The 26,447-nt window shown below is 39.0% G+C and overlaps 1 protein-coding gene across 3 annotated transcripts in view; it reads left to right on the plus strand.

Moving 5' to 3' along the window:
* The window catches only part of ARHGAP42 (Rho GTPase activating protein 42), a 264,527-nt gene that overhangs the window by 154,355 nt on the left and 83,725 nt on the right, over positions 1 to 26,447 (plus strand). The gene's annotated exons all lie outside the window — the stretch shown is intronic.

Here is a 26,447-nt window from a genome sequence, read left to right on the forward strand (position 1 = left end):
AAAAATTAGACACATAGTATATTGAAAACTCAGGCAGTAAATATAAAACAATTTCTTTCTTTGTAGTTTTTCATCATTAATAAATATATGTGGAAAAATGTTTGACACGTTTGTCAAACCTTTGCATTAATGTTTAACTGAATATGAACCAAGTAAAATTTTCTTGAGCTTAATAACTTCTGAAATTTACTTGCATTCTCTTTCTTAGATGCTCATTTTAACTGCCTGCTCAGTATCATGTAAGGACATAAAAATTAGGGTTTCCAAAACAGCTCATTATCTCCCTTAACTTCCCACATCCTCTTTCTGTTTTGGTTTTCCATTTAGTCAGTGATAAACCCCTTCCTCCTTCAGTAGTGGTATCCATCCTCCTGCAGAATTATTTCTCTTCCTTCTCTTCTATGCAATATATTGAAATAGCCTACCTGTCAGTCCCCACACCCCCATCCATCTGTTAGCCCATTTTGCCATATTGGATTGTCATTCTGTAATGATGAAATCTTTCCTTCCTCATCAGACAGTCTCTGTTTATACCCTGACTCTGTCCACAGCTTTGCCCAGACTTTTCTCTCTCCCTGGAATATTTCTTTCCCGTCACTTGAAGTCTTGCTAGCACTCCATGGCTTATTTCATACACCAGCACCAGAATGAAGCCTTCCTTACACAAGCCTTTCTTCATACCTGTTCTCCTTCCAGAACTGATTTCAAGTAGTCCTTATGCTAGTTTCCTGTAAAAATCTGTCACAGTCTGCCTTGAATTAGTTTTATATGGATTTTCCCACCAATTATAAGCAATTATCAAGTCAAGCACTATATCCCAGACCATTACTGTGTTAATTCAGCAAACATTTTTCAGTAACATGACAGGCCCACTTATGGCCAGCAGAGTGTTTGATAATGTCAAGGGATACAACTGTAAGCAAGACAGACATGCTCCCTGCACTTGTGTCCCTTATTATCTTTTGTGGAAAACAGACACCAAAGTAACTGCAAATGTACTGAAGATTAGGATGCAGAAGTGTAGGGTGCTTCGTGAGAGTATAATTAATGGAAATAACCTTGTCCAGAGAAGCAGGAAACACCGCCTGGTGGAAGTATTGGTTAAGCAGAGAACTAAATGATGAGAAAGAAAGAACTAGAAATTGGGGATACAGGGGAAGGAGGAGAAGAACCTTCCACACATTCTCAAAGAGGAAACAGTGGCTATGAATAAGGCCTTGAAAGAGGGAGGAAACTGGCATTTTAGAGGGAAAATGTGTTTGGAACATGGAGGACCATGGGGTGGAGGACATGTGTGCAGCTTTATTAATTGCTGATGATATTTTATTCCTTATTCTAAGGGCACTGATGAGCCAAAGAAAAGTTGTAGGTAGAGGAGTTTTGTGTGCATTTAAAAATATCTCTCTAGTTGCATGTCATGTACAAATGAGACGAAGCAAGGCTTCTTGTGGTAAGAGCAGTTCGGGGCTATAGGATAGTGGCTTTAGATTCAGAAGGTGATGGTGACTGTGGAAACAAAGGCATGTATTCCAGAGGTAAAATGGAAAGGGTAGGAAATGGGTCACACTCTGGGAGGTGAGGAATGGGGTGTTTCAGGCGTGAGTCCCAGGGTTCTGGGTCCCTAATTGGGTGGGTTTTGGAGCCACTTACTGAGGTGGGCACCATTTACGTTTGTGTGACAAAGGTGGTGAGTTTAGCTTTTAGACATAATTATATAATTCAAGGTTCCTCTGAGACATCCCAGTGCACAGGTGAGTTATAGCAGGTATGTATTGTGTGTTGAATTAGAAATATACCTGTGGGAATGATAGTCAGTCCTTTGGGGGGTCATTAAAATCATGGAGGGTCAGTTAGATCCCCCTTGGTAAATAACAGCATGAAAAGAGGATTTAAGTCCTACATAGTCTGAGAACTCTCAACATGTGATGTTTGGGGAAAGCAAAACAAGACAGGTTAGGAGGCGAGAAGGAAGGAAGTAAAAAGAATGTGGTATCACAGAACAAGGAAGAGTCTTTTCAAGAATAAAAATAGCTAATCTTTGCTGGCATCTATATTGTGGGGATTTTCACTGAGCTGTGACATCTGGGACCTAATTAAATCCTCTAAGCAGCCTGTGAGGTGAGTCCGGGTGCTACACCTGCTTTGCAGTGAGGGAAACATGAGGTGACCTGTGCCAGGTCACAGAGAGGGCAAGTCAGACTGCGGATCTGAGATCAAGCCATTTTACGTCAGAGTCTCAGTTGACAATATTTCACTGCATCGGTGACATACTTATAAAAATAAAGAGGTTTGTGAAAAATTTTCTCTTTTGAAATTTTCAAAAGAAAATTTCTTGAAGGACATTCCAAGTGTCTTTGCCCATGTAAAGTATATTTCACTTGTGTTTGCATTACCCTTATTTGAAGGCTTAAGTTACCTACAGTTGCAGTATAGCATGAGCAATTTCACCCAATTTGTTTGATTTTTAAACATCTCAATTCCTGGACAGATCTACTGAGGGCACCCACAGTATATACCAAGCCTTTGCTGACTCATTGGGAGGTTAAACTGGCAGTTAAATGAATGAAGTGAAATCCCGAACATAAGGATTATTGCACTTGGCCTTCCACTTATGTTACTTCTGTGTATTTTATCTGCCCGATGCTCTCAGTACTAAATCGTTTGTAAACTGTGAAGTGCTCCTTATTCAGTGAAGTGAGTGAAAAAGAGGCATTCTCTTAAATGTAAGCAAAGGTCAATTTTTCCTTTGGTGTTGTGGAAACAGCTTGGTGGGAATAAAAACACTTGGTTTTTTTTTTTCCTATTGTGTTATTCCCTGCTTTAGGTTGTTTCTTACTTGGTCAGTAAAGTCAGTTCTACAAATGGCACTCTTCTGCTTTTTCATCTTGACAGTGGAGGTTTCCCACAAGTGTGTCCAGGCTGATGAGCCAGCCGGAAGGCAGGGGTGTCGGTCAAGTGCAGAATCTTCCAATGCCGCCAGCGCCCTCCTCGGTCTGGACTGAGTGGAAATCGCTGAGTCAAAGTGGCCCTTTCCTCACAACCAGACGGTCCTATTTAAGTGAAGTGGATGAAATCCATGGACCACAAACATTTCCTTTGTAGTGTGTTCTAAAGAGCTTTAAGATACCCGATACTTTGGTGGGGAAAGTGAGGCTCTGAGTAAGTTGCAGTTGCGGGAAAAAGGTTCACAGTTGTGGGAAAAATGTGAGAGGCATTAGAAAAGATTAACAATGGAGTTGTTGAACTGAAGGGTAGAGGAGATGGTTGAATAGCTAAAATTGTCTTTTTTTTTTTTTTTTTGAGAGGGCATCTCTCATATTTATTGATCAAATGGTTGTTAACAGTTAACAACAATAAAATTCTGTACAGGGGACTCAATGCACAATCATTAATCCACCCCAAGCCTAATTCTCATCAGTCTCCAATCTTCTGAAGCACAACGAACAAGTTCTTACATGGTGAACAAATTCTTACATAGTGAATAAGTTCTTACATGGTGAACAGTACAAGGGCAGTCATCACAGAAATTTTCAGTTTTGATCACGCATTATGAACTACAAACAATCAGGTCAGATATGAATATTCGTTTGATTTTTATACTTGATTTATATGTGGATCCCACATTTCTCCCTTATTATTATTATTATTATTTTATTAGTATTATTTTTTTAATAAAATGCTGAAGTGGTAGGTAGATGCAAGATAAAGGTAGAAAACATAGTTCAGTGCTGTAAGAAAGCCAATGTAGATGATCAGATGTGTGCCTATAGGCTAAGTATTAATCCAAGCTAGACAAGGGCAACAAAACATCCACGGATGCAGAAGATTTCTCTTAAAACAGTGGGGGGTGAGGTTCTAAGCCTCACCTCTGTTGATCCCCAATTTCTCACCTGATGGCCCCCCTGCGACTGTGCCTGTCTTAGGTTGTTCCTCCCTTGAGGAATCTTACCTGTCTCTGGCTAACCACTCACCTTCTGGGGCCATACAGGGAGATGTAAAGTTGGTAAGTGAGAGAGAAGCAATATTGTTTGAAAAGGTTAGCTTTTTACTTCTTTGCAGATTTATGCCCTGTGGCTTCTATGCCCAGCATTTGTCTTGAGGTATCTTTACCACTTGGAAGAATTATGATACTCGGTGATTTTCAATATGAGACACGAATTCTACTAAAGGGTTGTAAATAGGAAGGAAGAAGAAAAGCTATAGAAGTAGCAGATGGAAGAAAACATGGGAAGATTGATTATTTCTTTGACATATCTTCTTGTAGAGTAACATAAGCATGTATAGGTTTTAACAAACTACTAATTAAATTGTGTACACACCTGAACAGAACAGGAATACAGATACATAACAAAAGCAGACCTACAATTACCAGCCATATCCAATGAAACCAAGAAAACCAGTTAGGTACCCCAGGCATTTGTGAAAACTTATTAATGATCTGATGGATATTGTCTAACTGAATTTGAATAGTTTGAGAAAAATCAGACAAATTAAAACAACACATTCCTGGGAACTGAAATGTTCACATCCCATATGTTCTTTTAACAGTAGATAGCCTATAGTCACACGATTTTGGAGCACTGCAACTTGCACTTCTCCTAATTCTTGGTTGAGTTCCAACAGTATAGATCCAGTCAAATTTGTTGTTTTACTGTATGCACAGGCCAGCTTACATATCTCCTTTTTCATTCCAATGGCAAGTCCATGAACCGGTGGGATGAATGCAGCTGCAACTGCAGCAGCACCAGGATCTTTGTTGACATTTTTTGATGATCATCTTCTGGAATGACTCTTCCAGAGAATGTTAATGTTGGAAGTTCTTCTTCATATCGTATCTTAATTCGTTTTCTGGGTAGCCAAATTAGGCTTTGATCCTCTGTATACACACAAACAAACCCTTTGCCCACACTTTGATATGACCTTTATACCATTGTGAAGAACCTATTGGAGATCACCACACAGGAACTGCTTTTTTTTTTTTTTAAGAGAAAAAAATATTATCAGAAAAATGTACTTCCATAGCTGATCATCCGACACCCTTTAAAAGATCAAAATTAAGGATATTTAAAGCAAGCATTAATCATTGATTTGCAGTTAGTTTTATCCTATCAGGGAGTAATCCCCCTTTTCTTTCTATTTTTTTTTTTGTTATCATTAATCTACAATTACATGAAGAATATTATGTTTACTAGGCTCTCCCCTACACCAAGTACCCCCCGCCTGCAAACCCCATTACAGTCACTGTCCAACAGCATAGCAAAATGTTGTAGAATCACTACTTGTCTTCTCTGTGTTGCACAGTCCTCCCCTTTCTCCCACCCCCCACATTATACATGCTAATCAAAATACCCCCTTTCTTCTTCCCCCCTTTATCCTTCCCTACCCTCCCATTCTCCCCAGTCTCTTTCCCTTTGGTAACTGTTAGTCCCTTCTTGGGTTCTGTGATTCTGCTGCTGTTTTGTTCCTTCAGTTTTTCCTTTGTTCTTATACTCCACAGATGAGTGAAATCATTTGATACTTGTCTTTCTCCACCTGGCTTATTTCACTGAGCATAATACCCTCTAGCTCCATCCATGTTGTTGCAAATGGTAGGATTTGTTTTCTTCTTATGGCTGAATAATATTCCATTGTGTATATGTACCACATCTTCTTTATCCATTCATCTACTGATGGACACTTAGGTTGCTTCCAGTTCTTGGCTATTGTAAATAGTGCTGTGATAAACATAGGGGTGCATTTGTCTTTTTCAAACTGGAGTGCTGCATTCTTAGGGTAAATTCCTAGGAGTGGAATTCCTGGGTCAAATGGTAAGTCTATTTTGAGCATTTTGAGGAACCTCCATACTGCTTTCCACAATGGTTGAACTAATTTACATTCCCACCAGCCGTGTAGGAGGGTTCCCCTTTCTCCACAACCTCACCAACATTTGTTGTTGTTTGTCTTTTGGATGGTAGCCATCCTTACTGGTGTGAGGTGGTATCTCATTGTGGTTATAATTTGCATTTCTCTGATAACTACCGATGTGAAGCATCTTTTCATGTGTCTGTTGGCCATCTGAATTTCTTCTTTGGAGAACTGTCTGTTCAGTTCCTCTGCCCATTTTTTAATTGGATTATTTGCTTTTTGTTTGTTGAGGTGGGTGAGCTCTTTATATATTTTGGATGTCAAGCCTTTGTTGGATCTGTCATTTACAAATATATTCTCCCATACTGTAGGGAACCTTTTTGTTCTATTGATGGTGTCTTTTGCTGTACAGAAGCTTTTCAGCTTGATATAGTCCCACTTGTTCATTTTTGCTTTTGTTTTCCTTGCCCGGGGAGATATGTTCAAGAAGAGGTCACTCATGTTTATGTCTAAGAGATTTTTGCCTATGTTTTTTTCTAAGAGTTTTATGGTTTCATGACTTCCATTCAGGTTTTTGATCCATTTTGAATTTACTTTTGTGTATGGGGTTAGCAATGGTCCAGTTTCATTCTCTTACATGTAGCTGTCCAGTTTTGCCAGCACCATCTGTTGAAGAGACCGTCATTTTCCCATTGTATGTCCATGGCTCCTTTATCGAATATTAATTGACCATATATGTTTGGTTTAATGTCTGGAGTCTCTATTCTGTTCCACTGGTCTGTGGCTTTGTTCTTGTGGCAGTACCAAATTGTCTTGATTACTATGGCTTTGTAGTAGAGCTTGAAGTTGGGGAGTGAGATCCCCCCTACTTTATTCTTCTTTCTCAGGATTGCTTTGGCTATTCAGGGTCTTTGGTGTTTCCATATGAATTTTTGAACTATTTGTTCCAGTTTGTTGAAGAATGTTGCTGGTAATTTGATAGGGATTGTATCAAATCTGTATATAGCTTTGGGCAGGATGGCCATTTTGATGATATTAATTCTTCCTAGCCAAGAGCATGGGATGAGTTTCCATTTGTTAGTGTCCACTTTAATTTCTCTTAAGAGTGTCTTGTCGTTTTCAGGGTATAGGTCTTTCACTTCTTTGGTTAGGTTTATTCCTAGGTATTTTACTCTTTTTGATGCAATTGTGAATGGAATTGTTTTCCTGAGTTCTCTTTCTGTTGGTTCATTGTTAGTGTATAGGAAAGCCACAGATTTCCGTGTGTTAATTTTGTATCCACAGATTTCCGTGTGTTAATTTTGTATCCTGCAACTTTACTGTATTCTGATATCAGTTCTAGTAGTTTTGGAGTGGAGTCTTTAGGGTTTTTTATGTACAGTATCATGTCATCTGCAAATAGTGACAGTTTAACTTCTTCTTTACCAATCTGGATTCCTTGTATTTCTTTTTTTTGTCTAATTGCTGTGGCTAGGACCTCCAGTACTATGTTAAATAACAGTGGGGAGAGTGGGCATCCCTGTCTTGTTCCCGATCTCAGAGGAAAAGCTTTCAGCTTCTCGCTGTTCAATATGATGTTGACTGTGGGTTTATCGTAGATGGCCTTTATTATGTTGAGGTACTTGCCCTCTATACACATTTTGCTGTGAGTTTTTATTATGAATAGATGTTGAATTTTGTCAAATGCTTTTTCAGCATCTATGGAGATGATAGTGTGGTTTTTGCCCTTCTTTTTGTAGATGTGGTGGATGATGTTGATGGATTTTCGAATGTTGTACCATCCTTGCATCCCTGGGATGAATCCCACTTGATCATGGTGTATGATCCTTTTGATATATTTTTGAATTTGGTTTGCTAATATTTTATTGAGTATTTTTGCTTCTACATTCATCAGGGATATTGGTCTGTAATTTTCTTTTTTGGTGGGGTCTTTGCCTGATTTTGGTATTAGAAAATATTTTGTTCTTTATGTTTTAGCAAACAAATGATTTAGTGTGAATTATCTTAATTATAAAAGTGTGTCAGATATGCCCAAACTAGCCTACTTTTAAACAAGACCCATTATTTCCCTTGATTTTTAAAATCCCTCAGCATACAGTAGGCACTTAACATGGACCTACTTCACAGAGATAGGAGACTTGAGAAATATTGCTCATAAAAGACAGGTTATTTCTATGGAAAATGTTTTTCAAGACTGGTTTTCATTTTTAATTAGACCTTAGTCGAAATCACATGATCATTCTTTTATGGTTTTAATAGAAAAATAAACAATATAATATTAGTCATTTCAAAATAAAGCTTTATTTTCCTTATGTTGATTTCATGTTGACCACGATAGCAGAACCCACAAATTCTTGTCCCTTTGTCCTGTCAGAGGTAGAACTTTATTCTGGCTCTGATCATTTATTTTTAAACATTCCTTGCACATATATTTATTTTGGCATTTAGTATCTAAAAAAAAATCCCTGGAGAATTGGCACAATCCATGTGACACCCTTAGATTACCTTCATGTAAAAAATGACTACAGTCTAATTTGTTGTTTCAAGCATACAAATGATTCAGAGAATCTAGGAGGATTATAGATGCTTTACTTAATCAAAATTATAAAGTTTTTACTCAGTTATTCATCTGATTTAATGGATAATAGGTTGGACTCATGATGAAAACAGTTCACAAGAACATGGTTCATGGTGTGGACTTAGTAGGTCACCTTGCTTCTCCAGGTGTCAGCAAGTCCTACTGAGAGTGGTTAGAATTGTTTTTTCTTGTGCTGCTAATGGCTACTGGGCTGAGTCTCTGTCTCCTGGACAGATATTCTCTGGGGCTGAATTCTCTGGGAAAATTATAAGCATTTGATTGTTATTTTGAAACTACTTGTAATTCCCTTTATTGTACCTTCTGTAAAAACCTCTTGTGTTACATGGGGTTGGAGAGTTACTGAGTTTTGCTATTTGATCATCTTTTTTTTAACAATAATAATAGTTACCCTTTGTAATAGTTAACCAAGTACTACACTGAGCATTTTACATGTAAAGTCACTTAATCCTCACAACCAACATATTAGATAACAAAACTGTTAAACTCATTTTATAGATGAAGCTGAGGTACAGAGAACTTAAAGCAAATGGGCTGAGGTCACATAACTAGTAATAAGTAGAGGCAGATTTTAAGCAGATAGAAGATAAAAACCTATAGAGCTCTTTAGTAACATCACCACATGTTTGCTCAAGAAATATTAACTAATTCATTTCTTCTTAAAGAAGGCAATTTGGCTGGTTAGCTCATTTGGAGAGCAAGATACATCTTATAACGATTGAACAGCTAGTTCAGTCGAGTTGTTCAAACTTGAGGTTAAAACCAGGCACTTTATACTTACAGGAAATGTAAACTTGGGCAAGTTCATTACCTTGTTTTAAGCCTTAGTTTTCTCATCTGAAAAATGGAGATATTAATATATTCATCTTCATAGAACTGATAGGATAGAATTATTTGACATTTCATATAAATTGTTTAGCATAATTTCTTCCACATAGTACTAAGTTGTTACTTCTCTTATAATTAATATTTATTGCTATTATAGTCTTTCTGTCAGTATTAGCCAAAATTTTATAGTAAAAGTAATGTCATTGTTCATGTAGTTTAGATTTTCTTATCTTGTTTCATGGCAAGAGATAAATGTGTGTTGATTGCTGATTGTTGACAGGATATAGTTCACAGGGGTACCTACCGAGCAAGAGGGCCTTAGATGGACATTACTTAAAATTACTAATACTATACAATTTTTGGCACACTATTACTTACAACAGTCTTACAAAATGTGAAATATCACTCTTCTTCAGCTGCTAACCTGAGACCCAGAAAGATCACGTGGCCTTGCCAGCAACCCCGAGGTGCCCGTGTGCTCTGGCCAGGACTCAGGTCCCACACTTCTCGGACCTCATTCAGTAGTTCTGGCATTATTCCATGCCTGTCTCCATTATGGGGATGTAAATCTTTTTTTGTATTTTCAGGGTTCTCACCATCCTTACCACATGCTTGTGGGGTGTGTGTCAGCTCTAACTGACCCACTGCCACCAATAGAAAAATAGACGGGATCACATCTCTTCTAGACAGTGAGTCAATAGTAGCTGCTGTACTTGACAGGTGGTGCTGGTGCTGTTCACTGTCTCTATGCGTTTCAAAAATTGCTGAGGTGTCATGTTTCTTTACACATTTCAGAGGTTGCTGCCCCTTTGGTAAAGCATTCAGAGCCTCCCAGGGTTATAATTCTGGATAGGGGAATAACCCAAAGCCATTCTGTTGAATAATTCAAGTCAATTTATATTTTTACAGCATTATACATTAAATGTGTATGTATGTTTACATACATGTAGTAGATTTTTATAACTTTATTAAGTTGCTATCTGCTCAGAGAGGAGAAGCTCTTATGTTATAATTTAATTAAAGTAAATTGTAGTAAAGATAATCACTATTTTCCTTTGAAAATATTCTTATGCTGTTGCTCAAAGACCAATACTTAGGAAACATTTTAAGCTTCTCCACAAATTGCATTTTTACAAAAGATAGTTATGCTAATTTTTAGGTTACATATACAACTTGTTAAATTTTTAATGGGGTGTACAAGTGCCATACATAAGGAGTAATTGATGAAATGCAGTGGAGCCTCAGTAATGTCATTGTTGAAATTAATACTTGAGAGATCTGGGGAGTGAACAAGGTAATTTTCATTCTTCAGTGGTCAGCTTTCTTGAGTGAGAATCAAGCCTGTTCCCTTGTAATGAAGTCTTCCTGGTAGTAAATTCAGTTACTTAAAGTTAACCTGGTGAAGAGGGAAACTCCGGTTAACTAATGAAGATTTTCTAGGTCTCTTGCTTTGAACGTGGACAACTCCATGAGAGTTTAAGCTTCTGTACACGTTTCACAATATGCACTCGGCACTGAGCGGTGCTGCACTTTGTTATTTTTACTTGTATCTTCTTGGTTCTCAGTCACTGCCTTTCCAGTGGTCCTTGAAGTGGTTAGAAAGCCATCAGTGATTTCTTTTTTTTTTCTTCAAATTTAAACGGTTAGAAATATTACGAAATACTTAGGAAATGTCATATTGATTTCTGTGGAAAACTCAAACAAGGGTACAGTAAAATGAGAAACATGTTTCTTTATGTTTTAGCACTCAAAGCTAGTTCAAACACAAAAGGAGTACATTTCAAGCACCAGGAATAGGTGGGTTGTAGTATGCATCATTTGATATTAACAATGGAACTCATAAAATGACCACCCTCTGTTGTTTAAGCCATCCTTTGTTCAACTTTACAGTGTAATAGTTGCTTGTTTGTTGAGGAAACACTAAATTATCAATTTATTAAGGGAGTGATCTAGGAAAGAAGTAATAGTAATAGGAAGGATGCCAAATCATTTTTATGGAATACTAATTTTTACATCTTATTATCTATTCTTTGGGGTTGCAAATGAATTATGCCAGCATTTGAATTTTAATGGTGTCTTATTCGACTGTTCCTATTGCCCTCACCTATATTTTATGTGTATCAAATTGGAATTAAAACTTCAGAGTACTGAAGTTTTATATAATACTTCATATTGAAGTAATTGGAAACCCTCTTAAGACCATGAAGTGGTGAGCTAAAAATTTAGGAAACTTCTGTAGATTTAAAAATCATGAAGAGTCCTGGACTATTTCCCTTACAAAATTAATTAAAATCTTCTGTTATGTTTGAAATACAGGAATTTTCATAGCTAGTCCAATAGAAAATGTCTTCACCTAAATCAGAGTTGCAGGGTCATTTTTATCAGGAAGTGTCTGCATGTGCTGAACATCCCTGTTATGTTTAGTTTTTCTTAATATGGCATTATAGAAAACAATTTTATAAGTTGAGACAAACAGCTTCAATTTTTCAGTGTTCTTGTTAAAATTTAGCAGTGAAAACTGAATCTGAATTCCCAAAGAATGTCTGATTACTACAACATTACAAATTTTAAAAAAGTACCAGTACTGACCTATAGAATTATTTACCCTTTTGCTGTTCATGTCACATTATTTCTTCAGATCAAAATAAAATCTCCACAGCCCTTAGGTAGAGCTTTTGGATTCCATACTTGCCTAGTAGACTTTTTGGATTTGATGGTGAGACTTTTACTCTGTTTCCGTTTCTTTATTCCAAAGTAGTGAGATCTTTTTGCATCTTTATTTTGTCATTTCATATTGACAGGTTCTCCTCCACTACCTCACCTTCCTTTTCCAGCTCAGTCATTAGAAATTTAATTAGCATGCCATCATGGTAATTACATCATGAAACACATTCAGCTGGATAGCGGTCATCTGCTTTGTACCAGTCATGGTGCTAAGTCTTTGGGATGCAAAAGTAAAATACGATGTTTGCCTAGATGGAGCTCACAATGTAACAGCAGAAGCCCCACAGAAACAGATCATTATAATGGATTGGGATTAGTGATATATCTGAAATATGTCCATAGTATTGTATAAGTACAAAAGAAGGAACAATTCATTGTGTTTAAACAGGGGAGTCTGTCTGGCAGAGACTTCTGTGAAATTTTGGCATTCAGCAGGTACAATTTAGAGATTGCCAGAAATTTTCTAGTCAGTGCAAAGGAAAACAGCCTCTTAGCCAAAAGAGAAGAGTCACGGTGGGGTAAAAAAACTGTGATGTGTTTTAGAAGCTCGGTATATCCCGTGTGATTAGAGCTGTTGCTTTTAGCCTTTTATGAAAACACACGAACTACATTAAGAAATGTATGATTCAGTCAGTGTAGGTGCTAACACACTTCTGTTGCTACATTTTCAGTTGTATCCTACTCTAATCTATTTCAATCAAACAAATGCTAATATAACCTATGAAACTGAATGTATTACCCACCAGTCTGTCATAACCATAATATGAATAAATATTGGGCCATAGCTTAGCATGTGTATGTAAATGGAGAGGAAGGCAAATTAGTGAGAAATGAGGCAGGAAATATTTCTCTGGGACAAAATAACAGAGAGGTTTTTGTTGTACCAAGGAGCTTTTTTGGTAAATAATTGTTATGATGATGATCAGGATATAATAGATTGATCACATATGTCAGACAGTCTTCTACACAACTTACAACAACTCTATGGGGTAGAGGCTGTTATATTCACCGTCTTCTTATGTAACAGTGAATAAACTGGGCCACAGAGAGAGTAGTGTAATTTGCCTAGCAGTAGGCAGCTAGTAGAGAATGAAGCAGAGATTGTTCCCAGGTAGCTTACCTCCGAGACACATGCTCCTAACCCAACACTATACCCACGTGGCAGATACTGTACTCACATGGGCAGTCGAGTCTTGAATCTGTATCTAAGATCTAAGATACTTTATGAGCATTGGGCAAAGCTGGAGTCGGAGAGACTAGCTACCAGCAAAGAATTCATCCACATTTGCATTGCAATGTTCAGATAAATTTTGGTCTACCATCAGGGGACCCAGTCATGGCAGAGCACCTGCAGCCACACAGGGCTTGGAACCTACAAAGCCGCACGAGCCGCAGGCTAGAGCGGATGACCTCAGCCTGCCTTGGAGTTCAAGATGAGCCTCTTTCTCTTTTGTTAGCTCTCAGGTGTCCTTAGGCGCGCCTCTCATTCTCTGCGTTGGTTCAGCAGCTCCTGCCATTGCAGTGCTTTTGTTTTGAAGTCACTGTAGTTCCCAGTCCACCACAGCTTTCCTTTCTGGAATGTCCTTCTGTGCTTCCTTGGGGCAGGAGAGGCCACCCTCCCCACTGTGTCGACTCCCAAAGGCAGGACTGTGCAGGAGTGAGCCCGCCGTCCTGTGTGGCCCTCCCGCCAGTTCCTCACAGCAGCCCCAGCTGACAGCGGGAACTGCCGTGCAAGGCCCCGGGTGACTCCGCTCTCTTCTCCCTCAGGATGAGTTTTCCGCCCTGAGTGTAAGGGTGTCCCTTGTTTCCTTTCCTGAGCTGAAAATGCTAGTTTCTGTTTTAAGGCCGGGACTGGCAACCTGTAGGTCCAGTTGGTGCACTGCCTGTTTTTTTGTGTGTGGCCCTTGAACTATGAATATGAATAGTTTTACATTTTTAAGTAGCTTAAAAGAATTAAAAGAGTAATATTTTGTGATGTGAAGTTCAGATGTCAGTGCCCATAAATAAAGCTTTATTAGAAGCCAGGGTGGCCACTGGTGTGTGTCCTCTCTGGCGGCTCTCACCAGACAGCAGCAGAGCCGGTGGGTAGTCGTCAGAGACCATGTGACCCATAAAACATAAATTATTTGGTGTTTGGTCCCTTGAAGAAAAAACTTTGCGATGCCTGGTCAAAGGCCTGAAACAAATCTCACTTTTCAGCTCCACAATCTTTTAGGTCCTCAGGCAATTGCAGACCTATTGTGGTGTCACAGACTTAACAGCATGACTTTGATGAGTTGGCTTCCTGTATTGGAAAACCATGGAATTTATAAGATAAAGTTGGAGTGATCTTGAACAGGTTAGTGGCTAAAAGTCATATTCGTAACAAAAATACCAAGATTTTTTATTTCAAGCATATCTGTCTTCACGGAATTCTTTTACCTTTGAATCAGCTAAATGTATATTCTCGGTTTAGGGCTGTGGTTTTGCACACAAGCAATTTAGAAGATAAAGAGTCCTTCTTAACTTTTAAGTAGACTGTATTTAAATATTTAAGAGAAGGCCCCTTCAAATCACAACCTGAACTGCTAAGGATGGTAGACAATCCTCCTCCCAAAAATGTTATTTTAAGTAACAATGTAAATCTCATCATAGATAATAACTTTCTTTGTCCGTGTGCACCGTTTCTGCACGATCCAACAGCAGTTAATCAATAATGGAAAAAATTATTTTGTTTGGGGATTATGCAGGTAAGATGACTCATTTCTTAACCAAAATTACTGAAATTGTGGATGTGTTTGTATAATTCAGTACATGACGAAAAGTATGTTTGCAACTGCACAAATATATTGAGGGGAATAATGTTAAGTCTGCTGTGTTTATTCACAATAATAAACAGCTCTCACTGGCTTTATTAATAGATTTTGCTTAATACAACTTCTTGCTGTTCTGTCTTTAGAGTAGGTTTGCTTCTTTGTGTTCTGTATATACAGTCAGTAATACTATGAAGCCAAACTGAATGCTCTCCAGAGACCATGCAGCCATGTTTGCATTGGGAGCCTGGTGATTTACTGAGTTGGAGAGATGACCTCTACAGTTACTGTAGACACCCAGTGAGAAGCGAAGTGAGCTCACTGTAAAAAGATTTCAAGCATTGAAAAAACTTGCCTTATTTGGTAAATGTGGTTAACTGGTCCCAGCTGGTGATGCTGGTGAGCTCATTGCGAGATGTATTGTCTCTTTAAACCACATTCTTGTATTTTTTTTTTAATCTGTTAGAATTAGAGTATTAAATGGTATTTGTTTTTCTTGATGTGCCATGGACTAAATCAAATCTGAAGGAGCAATATTCCATTTTGGAAATTAAGCTCAGATGTACTGACACGTTAAAAACTTTCTATATGTATTTTTTTGTCTATTATGTTGTTTACCTTACTTAGCCTTTAGGGAATTTTCATTTTCATTTATGCCTTGAAGAACGAGACTCTTTTGGGAAGCAAATTGGTATGTGCTTTTGGACTTTACTATGCTTTAATATATGCTCATATAAGATTATTCTGTATGTTAAAATTTTAGGATGCAGTCTGTTAATTATACTTCCTTTAATTACCAGTAGCACTTACTGTTTCGAAAGCTAAGACTGTAGCTTCTCATGGCTTCTTAAACTTTCTGCTTCAGGTTTAGCTGCATTGGAAGTTCAGCTTTTCAGAGTCAGTTGTTTTAGAGGAAAAAGCAGAGGCTTTTTAGTCAAATAGACTTTGGTTTGACTCCTGGCTCTCACATGTGCGCACCTGACAACTCCAGGGCTTGTTCCTTAACTCTCATGAGAGCTACAGGCGATACCTGCCCTAACCAGGTATGTGAGAGTCAATGTATGTGTGTGAAGATGCCTTAATACTTATAAACTGATCCTTAATAAGTGTCAGTTTCCCACTCATTCTATTCTAGTCATGAACGAATTCCAGCTTTTTCTTGGCCTCACTTTCAACTGTCTGCTTTTGGATCATATTTATGTAGCCTGGTGACCCTCTCCGTCTTGTCACCAGTTCACCATGTGGTAGCAGGAGAGAATGGGTGCTCCATTTACTTATCATTCAAAAAGTTGTCCAGCAGAAGGAACTAGGACCTTATTTGAAATGAAGAATCTTTGGTTCCACTCCATGTTTATTGAACTGATCTTCATTTTAACAAGTTCTCTAGTTGATTCCAGTGCACAGTGACGTTTGAAAAGCACTGCTCTGTATCACTTCCTGGGGATCCACAGCTCTGATGAGAAGTGTGTTTCTCTGTGTTGGAGATTATCCCTGAGATCAGGAGGACTTGGATGCCTTCAGAGAGGTGACTCAAGAGAGAATTTTCAAAGAATTATTTCTCGCCGATTCTGCACCTAACTGCCAATCAGTCCCATACAATATGTGAACTACTCTGCCTATACCACCATCTTCTCAGACTGGGTGGTTATTGTAAACAACTTTGGAAAGTGACCTTTTTTTAAGGCAGGACAGGTGTTCAGGAGTGTTGCTGTGGGTTTCCTCCTGGGGCAGACTTTGGTATCGCCTGTTCCTTCTTGGCTGATTCCCATCTTCCACCCTCAGGTCCCTAAACTTCAACACTGACTGTGCCTTTCATTCCTGTCAAGCTTGGGCCTGGTGACTTCTGATTGGTTTTAATTCCTCCCCTCCTGTCCTGGCCGTTCTCTAGGAGATTTTTCCTCCCTGCCTTTCCTAAGTGTCAATAACCATCTCTTCCTCTTCTCTTCTAGCTCTTCTAGTCCATGCCTCCTCCTGGTCTCCTTCCTCTTCCTGTTTTCTTCATGTACTCATTATGGTTTTCAGCTGAGAAAGTCATTTGGCAAAAGGGTTAAAATCTGCAGCAAAAATATTTGGGGCTTAAATTACCAGACTGCCTTTTAGGCTGTAATTGTGGGTGCTGGCAGGCATTGAACCCATGTCCTGCTCAGCACACAGCCTCTGAGCTGGGGCTACACCTCTTTCTACATGTCCATCTCCAACTTTTGAACTGAGGTCCTGGAAGACCTTATTTATTCATGTTGATATTCCCAGTGCCTGGCACAGAGTAACATGATATAAATAATGGTATTGCTCTATCATGTCTATTGCTCACTAATAGCAAAATTCTGAAGACTGAAAGGGCTGGATGCTTGAGTTGGGAAACTATATAGAGAAGATTGTTAATAAATAATTATATCTTAATATTAACAATAATAAAAATGCTTACTATTATATCAGAAAAAGGGACAGGCTTATTCACTGGGGCCTGTAATGAGGAAGGTAGGATTCTATGTGGGTCTCTTGGGGTATTTGAGTAACCTCAGCGGTAAATGTGGCTCTCAGACTGCGGTGTATTTTTACAAATAATATCCAACATTGTTTCTCATGTCTGGACAATACTGAGCATTTTTATGTTAGTATTTTAACACTCATGATGATGTGTGCATGTTTTTCATCCTTTAAATTCATTGTAGGAGTAATGCTACCTTAGGCATAATGAAAATAACAGCTCAGATAGTGGATATTTCCTGCACTTCCCCTGTCATTTCATTCACTTGTACCACGTGGCCACACCATTGCATGTGGTCTCCCCATTATATCCTCATCACAGCATCCACATGTGCAGTTTTTTAGTCTCTTGATCATAACATAAAATCTGCCAAGTTGAGATTGGTATCAGTTGGTTTTCTGTAGTTTCTATAAATTGTTCAAGTTATCATTTCACCAAGATTTATAACAGTAGTAATTAAAACTTGTTTTAAAAGCAGTAAGGTTTTTGTTGATGATAATGGTTTAAAATAAGCCCCATCAGTCCTCCTTTTCTAAATGTCCCCAAATATCAGGCAAAATGGAATTGCTTGATGATGAAGTCACAAAAATAGGAATGTCATTGGCGAATTAAAATAGAAACATAGCACTTGGCCTGCTATTTAATTTAGGTTCTGTTCCCTCTCTTACCTCTTTCAATTTTTTTTTTCCCATTAGGACTTTATTATGGTGAAATTTATTCATGTTTCAGAAAATTTCTAAATCCTTTCTGGGGACTCTTCTCCAGAGAAGTAATAACCAGACAAAGCAGTTTCTGGATTCAGGAGAGTTGTGGAGTTCTTCTGTGGCACAAAGGGAGCTAAATTCTGCAAGGCCACACCCCAATAATAATGCTATAAAAGCAGTGAATCGTGAAAATGCCAAAATAGATAGGCTGGGTGGTCATGTGACAGTAAAAACTGGGGAGCTTTGGATTGCCTATCATTTGGGTATGTGTCACTGTAGATTCAATGCCAGCCAGTTCTCCCAGTCTGCTCCCTGACCGGGACCCTGGGATATGGGTGTACAAATGGCTTACCTAGAAAACTTTTCCTTCCTCTCACCAAGTATGTGATACATACCCAGTTGCCAAAAGATGGCAGCACCCAAAGATGGCCTGGTTTGGTCATTGATATGAGTCAGAACTTATTAAACAATCAAGTTGGCATGTGGATTCTGATAGACTCCAAAGCCCTTGCCCTTCTTCTCTGCCCTGTGGTAAAAGTTTGAGCAAAATAAATAGCAACCATTTTCCCTTTAGGCCTGACAGGGCATGGGGCAAATCCAGGTAAACAGTCCACAAATAGGGTCCTCTGATTTCATTAACTCTATTGTAGCCCGAGAGTTTGGAGAGAATTTAGAATATTGGCTATGTTATATTGAGGTTGATCTCCTATAGAATCATGCAAAAATTTTAATGACAATTTCCTTAGGGTGTTTTTATATAGCATTGGCCCATGCTGCCTTAAAACTTGTGCAATACAAGAGTCAAATCCCATTCATCTTGGAATCCATTTATATCGATCCCTTATTTTCACTGGGATATCAGGTGCCTTTGTTCTACCTTCATTTCAAAAACAAAACCAAAAGAAAAACCCAACTTTATTTGCTTTTGAGCCTGCATATATTTAGATTTGAAATTGGCTCTAACATCTAATTCATATAAAGAGTACTTGCACAATACATTACTGAAAGCTGCTTGAACATGTTTTGTTGTTGATTCCTCATGTATAAATACTTGGGTCAGTTTCAAGAAGCAAAACAAACAGGTTCATTGTCTAAAATCTATCGTCAAGTTCAGACTGAAATCTCGTTTTGTTTCACGTGCATAAATGCAACTACAAGAATTAAAATAGGATAAGATGACTGGAAACAATGAAATTATAAATGTATATAGATGTAGTTTGAATTACAAATGTAAATCCTTTCAAATTTCTACAACGGAACGAAGGAGGTGCTTTGGAAAATAGGTGCCCTGTTTCTTTCTCATAGCATTGTGAATTAATCTCCACGGAATAGATTGAAAGCTAAGAGGGCACATTGAGCTTTATTTACTGTTTTTAATGGGTGGCATCTCCTGCTTGTGCTCAGATCTTTAGAGGGTTGATGTCTGCATTTTCCATTGTAGGACTTTATAGTTGGGTAACCTTCAGCAAGTCATTATCAAAGCATACAGTGTATAGCCAGCCATCTCTTTGTATTTTGAAAAAATCAGATGCAATCTCTAATGTGAAATGATTTGTGAAATCTGAAGTATCAACCAATTGTTAATTTGTATTCTACTACGATGAACCTATTCTCAGCTTGTCCTTTTTCAAAACAAGCATTTTTTTGGTTTTATTTTAATCTTAAAGGCATAGCTGTCCTACAGGGAACAAACTTCCTTGACAAATAGTGAGGGAAAAAGTTCTTGCAGGCTGACTAATCATCTGTGGGGAGTATGGAACAGTAAATTTCTTTATAGAGTTGGACTAGATGACCCCAGCCTGCCTCCAAACTCTAGGGTTCTCTGATTGCTTAATTTTGTACATTTTTAGTTGGTTGGAAAGTTCCCCTTTTCTCTTCCTTGATTTGGAAATTATCAGACTTTTGGAAGTATCTTTTCATTCTAATTTTTTAAACAGTCACAAAGAATTTACTTTTAATTTTACTGTACACAATGAAGCTATATTACTATTTGGGGGTTACATGTTATTGCAATAATTGATGCATTATGAGTGAAAGTTCATCTTAAGAAATGTCTTTTCATCAGTTTTTTTTACATCTTTACTAGCTGACACACCCAAGGCCAAATTAACAGGATACTTGCAAGATTGCAATAATGGTTGAACTTGTGTGAGAAAAAATACAATGGGTGGGACACTGAATTAGATTTAGACTTTGTTGACTATCCTTAATTTAAAATGAAGGCGATCTCCTTCTGTACTTTTTAAATTTGGTATTTTAAAAGAAAAGCACAAACTAGAAACTAGGAGACCTGGGATTTTGAGTCATAACATCTCCCAAATGGGGGTCATTAACATGTCATCCAGCTACCTGCCTGACATTTAAATCCCTTTTCAGCCCCTTCACTTAGCAGTCATCCTGTCTTATACTAAGGCCCATGAAAAAGCAATTCCGAGGCCATCCATTTCATCTGTTCAGAGCCTTGGGTGAAAGTGCTTCCTTATTGAACATTTCATCCCTGCTGTGAACAGTACTGTGCTGGGTACATGCACTGATGAGTAAGAGGTCCTCCTTTTCTTGAGCTGTTCAGTCCAGGTTCAGATGAAGTTCAGCTCTGATTCTTCAGAGCCTCCCTTCTTCAGGCTCATGCAGAACTGATGGAGTCTAATTCTGTTCCCCACCATATCCCATGAGATATTTGCAGATTCCCCTCCTAACCTTCATCTGAATTCCTTGAACCCTTTCAACTTTATGTTCTAACTTTTGAAATGAAGAGGCTAGATGATATCCCTGGGCCTTTTTAACTCAAAAATCCCTGAAGCTCTTAAATGACCATCTTAACTTTCTTTTTTTTAAAATTTTTTATTAAGGTATGATTGATATATATTCTTATGAAGGTTTCACATGTCAAAACAATGTGGTTACTACATTTATCCATATTATCAAGTCCCCACCCATACCCCAATGCAGTCACTGCCCATCAGTGTAGCAAGTTGCCAGAGATCCACTGTGTCCCTTCTCTGTGATATACTGCTCTCCCCGTGATCCCCCACACCATGTGTACTAAACATAATACCCCTCAATCCCCTTCTCCCTCCCTCCCCACCCACCCTCCCACACCCCTCCCCTTTGGTAACCACTAGTTCATTCTTGGAGTCTCTGAGTCTGCTGCCATGTTGTTCCTTCAGTTTTGCTTCATTGTTATACTCCACAAATGAGGGAAATCATTTGGCATTTGTCTTTCTCCACCTGGCTTATTTCACTGAGCATAATGTCCTCTACCTGTATCCATGTTGTTGCAAATGGTAGGATTTGTTTCTTTCTTATGGCTGAATAGTATTCCATTGTATATATGTACCACATCTTCTTTATCCATTCATCTACGGCCATCCTAACTTTCTATTTGGAGCATTTATCGGACCAAGATGTGAGCCGTGATGTAATATAATTGTGTCACGTTAAGTGATGGACACAGAGATGCACCACCCAGATCTACCTTTCAGGGCACCCTGTAGCCTCCGCATCCTGGAGCTTGCCTAAGCTGCAGATCGCCCTCTCCCTGCAAAGCCCATATCTCCTGAGGCACGCCATGATTCAGGCAGCCCACATCCAATGGTTGATAAGGGCAGGGGTAAAAAAGTATAGCCACTTCAGCTCACTATAGGGCAGTCCTAACAGATGACTCTAGTTCTGGAGCACCCTACTGAGTGAGCCTAGGCCTGGCCCTGCATGCCCATTACATCTCCCTCTGCCCACTCTTAATTCTGGAGACAGCAGAGTGGTTTACAAAAATGTTATTTGTTACCCCCTCCAGCCCTGTAGTTTACTAAAAAAAATTTTTTAAGACAGTTTTTAAGAGTAGAAAGGAATTAACACAAAGATATATGCATATGCAAACATGTCAGATAAGAAAGTCCATTTGGCCACAGAGCTCAAAGCCCCAAATGTCATTTAGAGTTTCATTGTCCTTGACTGCCATGAGAAACAGCCTTAGCTTTTTTTTAATGCTTTTCTATAATTTAGTTTGACCTGTATCCCCAGACCCAGAATAAACTTCTTGTTAGTAAATGATAATTTCATTCCTTGTAAAGTGTCTTCAAAATGGTAATTTAGACTTTTATTTTAGGGAAATGTGGGGTTTGCATAAGGGTTACATGGGGAAGAATGATTGGTTGACCTAAAAAAAGTGGGGGGTGTAGGGGTGTGCATGAGGGGATGTGCGTGTATTGGTGTGTATGGGTATATTCTTTTTCCTTCCAGCTGTAAAATTTCTTGATCAGTTGCTAAGATATATTTTAAGTGCATGGGGGAGAAAAAGTAAATTGCCATTCATTTTAAGTCATTTAAAATGATTCTCTTGAGCAAAAGGGACCAATTTCCTGTTTTACTATAAAAAAGGCTTAAAATAAAATTCTAAGTAATTTACCTTATACATTCGTAAAACAATTAATTCTAGTACTCTTTATAGAAAAAGAGGTATTTAGTATAGTTCTTGAAGAATGTGTAACTTTGTAGAAGAAGCAAGAGGATGTCCTCCCTGAGCTGCGGAAGGTGCTGGTGAAGTGACAGTGGTGATGGTCGGGATGGCAGCTTGGGGGGTGGGGGCAGTCCCAACATCACCTTCCTGTTAATATTAGAATCTGTGTCTGGTGTTTTCACACTTTCTTCTTCCTTCTTATAACACTTCTGATATCACCAAAACAGAAGTCAGTCTCTTATCCTCGGAGTTCTAAGCACTTCATTGAAATTTCTATTATGGCACTTACTATAGTAATTTTTACTGTGGATGTTTATGTGCTGTATTCTGTCCTCTACTTAAATATGTTTAAAATAAATGCCATTTCTTAGCACAACTACAGGACATGGTAACTGTTCAGTAAGTTTTTAATGAATCACTAAAGTGGTTGAATATACTGGACAAGATGGTCCCCAATGAGGACAATGAAGATCGAAGAAATTACAGTATTTCCCCATCTTAGCACATTTAATAAGCTGTTCTACACCTGGTTTTATGATTTAATCCAGTGCTCTTTTTCTGCTAGCCTAGACATGTGTCAGGATGGGAAATGATTTTTGTCTGGAAGATGGAAAGCCAGACCAGCCCTGACAGTTTCTCTGTGCTCTCACTTCTGGCAGCACGCCTTGCTCGTTCATGTGCTCATGATGTTTTTCTTCTTCTCTTTGCTTAACCTGTGATCCTCCTTGTTCACCTTTCCATGTCCTCGCTATTCTTTAAAGTCCAGTTTCTTGGATCCAGGCCAGCCTCGGGACTTGACCACAGTCAACAGGCTGACGTCGACAGTTGACATTCTCTGGCAGGAGTAAAGTCAGGAAAGGGACGGGATGTCAAGGAACAGATCCACAGAAGTAAGGTGACGCAGTCCGGCCTTAGGCAAGCCGAGGAGCAGAGCCGGCTCCCAGGCGGGGCGACCTGACAAATCCGGAGGTGCATTTTCCTCGCGCAGCCCATCTTCTGAGGCCCAGTGTTTCTTCTCCAGATTTCCATTTGTCGACTGAGAGAAGAGGCTAAACTGAAATAAAAAAAAAGAAAAAAGCATGTACTTGGGGTCTCAGAACTGCAATTTTGGGGAATACAGATTCAGGTAGCAAACTCAAATTGTGTCCCACCAAGGAACAAACGTGAGGGGTTTTTAAAGACAAAAGGGAATGCTTTGTATATGCTGTTGACAAGGAATTTTGATTTGTGTTGGCGGCAGAAAATTAATCTTAGCTGACCATGATCGGCCTCTAAGGTCATCACCAAGGCTTCCCGCCCCAGCGCATTGCAGGTGTTCAGGCTGAGTCCTTGGAATGTTTGTGGCTTGGCCCAGGTCAAAGCTTCGTGTTTCCCCTGTGAGGACATGCAAAAGGCCCATCCCCTTAATGGTCTCCCAGCTGTACTTTAAAATATCTTGACATAAGTGACTCCATTTTATTTAACCTTTCACACCTTGTTGGCCTAAAATTTAGCTCTGTGCCATCAGCGTCTGACTTTTGGAGTTTGGCTTCTCAAACTGTTTGAGGTTCCAGTGTTTTTTTTTTTAAGTTGTAAATATTTCCATGGTTTAGAAGATTAACTGTTTTTGATGACTTTCTGTGGTATTTTATAAGTTCCGTGAGCATTGAATATTATGTGCTAAGAACCTTACTAAGTAATTTATAAGAGACTACCTCATGTCATCCTTTTGAGGACTTCATTGGGTAAAACTATTGTTATTCCCATTGTACAGATGAGGGAAACTGAGAAATAAACCCATTGGGGATCCTATAGATGTTAAGTGGTAAAGATAGGATTTGGAATCAGACTGTGTGATTATCTTAAAGGCTGCGCTCATAATTTATTACAATGTATGGTATAGCTATAACTTACTACTTTTAAGTGTTATACCATTCTCTTAAATTAATGAGGTAGATCAATGTTTTAAAAGTAACGTTTGGCCAAAATGCTGCCTGAATTAACTTGTGCTCTGTGCATTTGGCAAAGACTAATAGTTTATTAATTTAGGTATATTTTATGCTCACATAAACCATGTGAACGGGGATAGTATATCATTTATAGCTCGACTAGTCTAGTATCTAGAAGTATTCGGGGATGGGTGGGAGGCACTGGTTTCAAGGAGGAGCTACAAGTCTGGAGGATGGTGCCCCTGTCTCACGGCCACGTCACCGCATCACTGAGGGCTCTCAGCATCCCGAGAGGACAAGGTCAATGAGTGGTGGGGTGCTCTTCCTTATCCACACATAATTCCTGGACAAACTGTTATTTTTAGGTTACTTCCAGGTAGCTGATTATTCTGAGGCACATGAGATAGATAAAAGCACCCTTCCAACATGTGTATTTTCAACACAACACCAAGCAGTTAATTCTGATGCTACCTGGAGAATGGATCAGATTCCACAGGTTGAGTTTATTCCTACAATCTTGAGACCATCTTCTTGCCTCTCCCCACACACTCTCCAAACATACACACACACTTCAGACACCAAATACAAGTCCAGGTTGTTGCCTCTGCTTCTGGCAAGTTATAGCTCAAGAGGTTCCCGTGACCCCGTTCTAGGGTTCAATCAATTTGTCAGAGCAGTTCACAGAACTCAGAGAAACATTTTAATTACTAGATTACTAGTTTATTATAAAAGAATATATCAGGAACAGCCAGATGGAAGAGATGCATAGGAAAAAGCATGTGGGAAGAGATACAAAACGTCTGTGCCCTCCCAGTACCTCCACATGTTCACCAACCCAGAAGCTTTCCAAACCCTGTGGGATTTTATGGAGGCTGTGCTATGTAGGGATGGTTAATAGAATTGTTGGCTGTTGGTGATTAAGCTCAATCTCCAGCCCCTCTCCCCTCTGAGGAGGTTGGGGGGCAGACCAAGGGGTGGTACTGAAAGTTCCAGCCCTCTAATCATATAGTTGGCGCCACTGGTAACAACCAGCACCATCCTTAAAGGCTTTGCAGAAGTCACCTTATTAACATAAACGCAGATGTGGTTGAAAGGGACTTGTTAGGTATATCAAGACGTATTTGTCACTTCTACCGCTTAGAAATTTCCAAGGGTTTTGGGAGCTTTGTCCTAGAAATGGGGACAAAGACCAAATATGTAATTCTTATTGTAAATCACAGATATCACAACTCTCAACCCCTCAATAAAGAGGCATTATCAAAAACATGGCTTTATCTTTGTCCTAAGCAAATGTTTCAAAGGGCTTTTCTTCACAGAAGAATCAGGAACCAAAGTCTGTGTACCATAGCAGGCTCCTTATATTTTCCTCTCCTTGTCTCTGCCCCTCTCGACTCCCCCCATTGCTCCTATTTCCATATAATCTTCATATCATCAACCTTCTACATTGCAAGTAGACATTTTTCTTGTACCAGAAGGTACAAAGATGAATAAGCGATAGGACATAACTCACAGTCAGCACCTGTTGATGGGTGAAATAGACAGTTTATGTATGTGTCATCTTAGATGCTGAGTTAGAGGTGGATGTAGGTACAAAGTGCTCTGGGGATGCAAGAAGGCACTTGGTCTAATGCGGAGTCCCATCTCTGAGAAGATGATGCCTGGGGCAGGCCTGATGGCTGCGTGAGAGTTGCCAGGGGAGGGAAATGTCTTTCTGGCAGAACAAGGAGTGTTGGCAGAGCAGGCAAGAGACTGACTGTGCCCGTATGTGTAAAGAACTTCACGTATGTTGCTCTTACTGGAGCGTTAAATGTGAAGTTGGGAGTGTTGGAGATGAGTCCACAGAGCTATGCAAGTGCTGCAGTGTCAAAGGCCTCGTATGCTTTGCTGGGGTTTTGAACTTTTTACATAGGTGGGGACCATTTGCATAGGTGAATCTGACAAAAGGAGCTGTGTTTTAGATGAATTATTTTTTAACTGAAATATGGATAATGAATAGGGAGAAGTAACGGCATCTGTAGGAAGACCAGGGAAGGTGTTAATTAAAGTCGTTCAGCTGGGAGACCTCAGGCCCTAAATTATCACAGTAA

The sequence above is a fragment of the Manis pentadactyla genome, chromosome 13 (genome assembly GCF_030020395.1).
Source record: "Manis pentadactyla isolate mManPen7 chromosome 13, mManPen7.hap1, whole genome shotgun sequence".
Classification (NCBI taxonomy): Eukaryota; Metazoa; Chordata; class Mammalia; order Pholidota; family Manidae; genus Manis; species Manis pentadactyla.